Source organism: Gobio gobio, assembly GCF_949357685.1.
Source record: "Gobio gobio genome assembly, chromosome: 14".
NCBI lineage: Eukaryota > Metazoa > Chordata > Actinopteri > Cypriniformes > Gobionidae > Gobio > Gobio gobio.
The window spans coordinates 50,340,711-50,346,717 of record NC_137107.1 but is presented as its reverse complement, the minus strand read 5'-3'; the positions used below and the strand labels follow the sequence as shown (position 1 = coordinate 50,346,717).

The 6,007-nt window shown below is 44.7% G+C and overlaps 1 long non-coding RNA gene across 1 annotated transcript; it reads left to right on the top strand.

The window, feature by feature from the left end:
• Positions 1-219: 219 nt before the first annotated feature.
• LOC307137897 lies at positions 220-3,918 on the top strand. The gene is made up of 3 exons (XR_013817970.1): positions 220-330; positions 914-3,596; positions 3,665-3,918. It is a non-coding gene; the product is annotated as an uncharacterized lncRNA (long non-coding RNA).
• The last annotated feature ends 2,089 nt before the right edge of the window (positions 3,919-6,007 follow it).

Below are 6,007 nucleotides of genomic sequence, written 5' to 3'. Positions count from 1 at the left end.
TTCTAATCCCCGATTTGTTAATCTGGGTTTAAAATTAAGTGGTGTAACACAACTCGATTTAAAATAAAGCCTAGATCAACAAATCCTAGATTAGCTCTAAACTGAGTTTAATTTAATCCTTGTTGGTGCAACCCACCCTAAGTGTTTAAGCTAGAGAATTGAGGATTTTCTTGCAAATAATAGATTTGATAGAGAAACCTCTTTGTGTCTTTTCTTCAGCTGGGGTCAGTGGACAGATGTCAAATGGTGTCCTTCTGGATATTTGTCAGCTTTCCAGCTGAGAGTCAAATCTCCCCAAGGAAGTGGAGATGACACGGCCGCAAACATCAGGTGAGCATGTGGTGCTATAAGTCATCCTGGTTTTATTTTGCTATTTAAAGACTCAGTTTCCCCATCAGCTGTTCAGTTACAGTTTACAATCGCTAGGACACATTTCTCAATACTTCACTTTTTCAAAACTCTTCACACAGGGATCACAACAGAAATCTTTGAGGGCTAAACTGTGGATCATTTATCATTGCTTTGGAACAAAATGCATTCAATGACGATTGAATGAAGTCTTTCAATTTACATGAGTTCTTCTCTCACTTAGACACAAACACAACCAAAACTTTATGAACCTACAGGCCAATTTGCAAATGTTTACACACTCTTTCCAAAACGGTTACACCTAAGTTCAAAACCTAAAAAAACACAAAAATTAATGAGACAGAAATTTGAAATTTCAAAGAAACTAGATCTACACAGGTGTTAGTCTTTCAATTCATTACCATCTATTCAAAAGAGGAAAATTTGGGAATAATTTTGTACTGTAATGTAAACATGGGTCATGTGACAAACTGCAGTGAATTATAAACCCTAGAGAGTGTCATTCTGGCTTTGTAAAGAATTTTTACAAAATAAATTGTCACAGGTCGGGGCGGGCCAAACCAGACTGCACCCACCCCTGGAAACCCGGGAACCACCCCGAGGAACGTGTCAAGGACCAGACAGACAAGGGAATAAAATAATACCGTTTATTTATTATAGTTAAAAGGTCAATGAATTGGATAAGTCCTAATTAAAATCTTCTTCTTGCCACCAGGACAGTTCAAGAGTCTACCAACCTCCCGGGACGGGAGGGGAGGGACGTTCGTGGCGGACCGGAGGGGAATCAGGGGGGAATCCCCCGCGCCGTCCAGGTAGGTCACAGGGTGAGTATTCCTCTACGGGACTCAAGAGGGGAGGCCGTGGTCAGACGAACCCCATTCAGACTGGAACCAGGTAAGTATGCCGATGCGAGGGCGAAGCGAGTCACTGGGGTTACTCCGGAGGGAGGTACTCAGAGGTGGGGGCAAGCGAGCCACTCTCTTCTTCTGAGCAGGGTAAAGGCTTCCAAATAGGGCGTGTGGGGACCACCAGGCGGGGGGGGGACACTTTGAGCGGGGCGCTCACGTCAGCTGAACACTGGGACAGACACAGCACAGTTTCGACGGTTCAACAATATGTGAAGCTTTTCAACTGATATACCTTCTCTCCTTTCAAACGGGGTCAAGACTTCCAATAGGGGCGTGTGGAGACCACCAGGCGGGGAAGACACTTTGGGCAGAACGCTCCACTTCAGCTGAGCACTGGAACAATACAGCAAGGTCTCAACGGTTCAACAGTATGTGAAGCTTTTCAACTGATATACCTTCTCTCCTTTCGAACAGGGTCAAGGCTTCCAATAGGGGCGTGTGGAGACCACCAGGCGGGAAGGACACTTTGGACGGAACACTCGACCACCAGGCGGGGAGGACACTTTGGGCGGAGCACTCCACTTCAGCTGAGCACTGGAACAGTACAGCAAGGTCTCAACGGTTCAACAGTGTGTGAAGCTTTGCAACTGATATACCTTCCCTCCTTTGAACAGGATCACGGCTTCCAATAAGGGCGTGTGGAGACCACCAGGCGGGGAGGACACTTAGAGCGGGGCGCTCACGTCGGCTGAACACTGGGATAGGCACAGCACAGTTTCAACGGTTCAACAGTACACGAAGCTTGCAACTGATATACCTTTTCTTCTTCTGAACAGGGTAAAGGCTTCCAATAGGGCGTGTGGAGACCACCAGGCGGGGAGGACACTTAGAGCGGGACGCTCACTTCGGCTGAGCACTAGAACAGACACAGCACAGTTTCAACAGTACATGATATATGAAGCACTCAGCACTAGCGGGGCCGGGTCTTTTCAAGCCGGAAGTTGGGCAGTTGCTTTATCAGGACCCTTCGTTAGAGACAGCGGGTGGAAGACTGTAGGAGAGGAGTGCACGGCAGACTTCTATTACTTCTCCACACACAAATTTCACTTCACAGCACAAACCGTGTAAATCTTCACTTCAGGCACTGCAATTCACACCCTGCATTCAGGCCAGCACTCACCCACCGGTCTTTTCTCCCACCAGATCGGATCTCGTCCTCGATCAGGGCTTGACTTTGCTCCGGGAAAGCAGAAGAATGATGCAGCGATCACCACATTCGGCAAGGAGAGGACAGAAGTTGGAGACAGATCATTAATTCACTCGGTGTAATAGTTCACTCGTGCCAAACGTTTTCCAAACTCTCCACACCACTTCAGTGTTAGTGCATATAAACAACGGATCAGATACTCATCACTTGCGTCTTTCTCACTACGGACGATATTCCTCAAGTCTTCGCTGCCAAATACTTCACTCCTTCCTTCCTCTTCCCCAACTCCAATCTTCCCCACTCCACAGCCCAGCCTCAATAAAAAGAGCAACCCGCTGATAAACACAGCATCATACGGGAGGAGAACCACCCAACAGTCTGTTTTCTCTCTGTTTTTAAAGCCTCATCTCAATAGGTGTCCCTCTCACAGCGTTCTCTATAATTGCCCCACACCTGCTGTCACTCAGGCAATCAGCCCCGCTGCCATGGCAACAGATTCACAGGGCATAGACCGGAGGTTCACTGGAAAATCCTGCAACAGTATTCACCAGGATCTTAGTCCCGTTCGGTTTGTTTTGTCACCCCGTGACAAAATGATTGTATAATGCTACCTGATCGTGTTTTTAGGTCTGTGTTTTATGAGTGCTAAAGTGTGTTTGTTGGTCAAACCTTTGCTAGTGTTCTGGAAGAATGAGTTGATTTGAGACATGAATGAAGTGTTTTGGTAGTTTTAATGCATATTGAATGTGAAATTAACTGTTGTGCCAAGCTGAAAGTGTGTTAGAAGAACTGTGTGAAGAGTTTTGAAAAAGTGACCCAAGTATTGAGAAATGTGTCCTAGTGATTGTAAAACACTGTAATATCAGACTCTCAGTCTCAGCTGCTGCTCGTGGATGTGATTGGGCTGCAGGCGATCATGTGACTGACATTCTATCCAACAGCACAATCAGATATTGCATCATAATATTGTCACATCTGAATTTATTCCAGGTCCAGATGCAGTGAAGGTATATATCTGGAGGGTGACGGCACACCTTGGGGTGAATGGGGCGACTGGAGCTCAACGTGTAAGGGAAAAGGAATCTGCGGCTTCAGCACGAAGATAGAAGAGCGACAGGGAGATGGAGATGACTCCGCTCTCAATGATGTGCTCATGTACTGCTGTGATTAAGGTGATGTGAATCTCAAACACTCAGACTGACACACACTGCAGATCAACTAAATCTGTTTTCTCTTTCAGGTGTATGAGGACGACAAGAAGATCAAATGAATTGTAATAATTGATCATCATACTATGATAAACTAACATGAACCATGTCATTCAACAGTAAATCTAATGCACATTCAGCCGGTCATTATCACAAAACAAAGCCTAACTGGACGATCAGGTCATTAACTGGACATCCCGCCTATTATTGGAGTAAAGACTCCTGAACTTCTGCTGTCAGTCAAAACTGCTGCCAAATATCATAATTAAAGTCTTTCTAAACAGTGCCTTGTTGTAGTTTCATTATTTTGCTTTACATCAGATCGTTCATTACATTAGTACATGTGGCAGATGGGTCTGTGTATCTTCAGGCCATTTGATTTTCCTTATAGAAACAGGTATTAAAAAACAAAAACGGCTCCTTTTTCCTGACATCTTTTCAGCTGAGAATGGAATTCGACCAAGGGACTTGGGATAACATGGCCGCAACAATATCAGGTGATGGTTTTATTTTATTTAAAACTTATTTTGGAATCATAACAGCATTCCATAGCCACCTACTCTGCTCGCCTGCTTCCATCTTTCTCGCTAAGGGCGGCGCACTTGCTGGGCAGCCTTGGTTCCCTGAGATGATCCAGCTGCTCTCAGCAGCCCCTTGGCCATTTCCCCTGAGGAAAGACCTCCTTTCCCATGCTAACAGGACGATTTGGCATCCCTGTCCCAAACTATGGGCGCTGCATGTGTGGCCCCTCGACGGGAGTTCAGGGACCTCCCAACGAGCGTCCTGAGCACTATCAGCGAGGCTAGAGCTCCGTCTACCAGGCGCCTCTGTGCTCTTAAGTGGTCTGTGTTCTCTAGCTGGTGCTCAGCCAGAAACCATGACCCAGTCTCGTGTGAAGTATCACAGATACTTTCATTTCTACAAGAGCTGTTGGATGCAGGCCATACTCCATCCACGCTTAAGGTCTATGTGGCAGCTATCGCCGCTTCTTGCGCGCCTTTAACTGGCCAGTCAGTGGGCAGGAATGATATGATTGTCTGCTTCCTGAAGGGAGCCAGAAGGCTTAACCCCCTGTAAACTTCCATCCATTTAGCCCAAAAACCGGATGCTAACGGCTTGGTCAAAAGGAATTCTGCGTGTAAGCCTTTTCAGCATTTTGGTGAAGTTCTCTTAATTTATTGATATCTCATTTTAAATCTGACTCCATTAATGATTTGATCTGACTCCAATTCTATGTGACTCCATAAAGTGTGCTACATTTAGAGTTTATCAGCTGATTTTACGATTAGTTGCGATTTATTTTAGATTGTTGATTTTCTTTGTATCTTCCTAGTTTTCATATTCGTTCATCGGGAGACCAAAAATCGCAGAGAAACAGACGTGTCCGGACGCATGTTCACGGCACAAAATGGTTACTTCTGAGATTAGTCAGAGGATGCAGAGTGGATATGTTACCTTTAAGTGGTTGCCCATGCTCACTCAACAAAAAGCGTAATTTTAGTCATATCCACGGACTACAACTTGCTAATCCAGCGATAGTCAAAAATAGGAATATCGCGCACGCTGCGCCCCATGCTTCAGTCGTGCCGTCATCGGTATGATCTATCATAAGCCTAGATTTTGCGGTAATTAAGGAGTCTACATCGATCCATACTAGAAAAATGTTTTCAGAATAATACAAGATAAATCAAGATTAACATTTATTTTGGCCAGACAGGAAAAGTAAATGAGAAAACAAGAATCTATGGTACACAACTGATCAGCGTAAAAACATAAAACACAATTTGCAAAGCAATATGAAAATAATTTCAAAGAGTCATCATGTCTGGCACAATACATGCAGTTTGCATACAATACAGCACCACATGGGGGTTTTGACTACATAATGTTCCCCCTGAAAGCTTGGTTACCCTGCCTTAAATACTCCAACTAGAACAAAAGGGTTGTAATTATTTGCAACACAACCACCTAGTTTTGGGGAAGTGGATCAGATATCTTTGAAGAGACTCCTCAAAAGGAGAACAGAATTCTCATTAGTTTTCAATCTTTCTAATACTACTAGTGACTGCAGTGAAACTGAGACCATTTTACCATTACAGACCTTTAAAAAGACATCAAACATGAAAGGGATGAAACAATAGATTTACAAGATACATCATCACTGGTATATCTGGATTTGGTGACTTGAAAACAGGGCAAGGAGAGGGCAAAACGGGGAGGGGGGAGAAATGTTTGTCAGGGTGGTGTCACACAGTTTCTGTGAGATCTTCTCTCAAGATTGGTGACTTTTATTGTTCTATTGCTGGGGTGTGTATCTCAGCTTTTGTCTTAGCACCAAAACCAATCCTTACACCCCCTTGGCCACCTATGGTGCC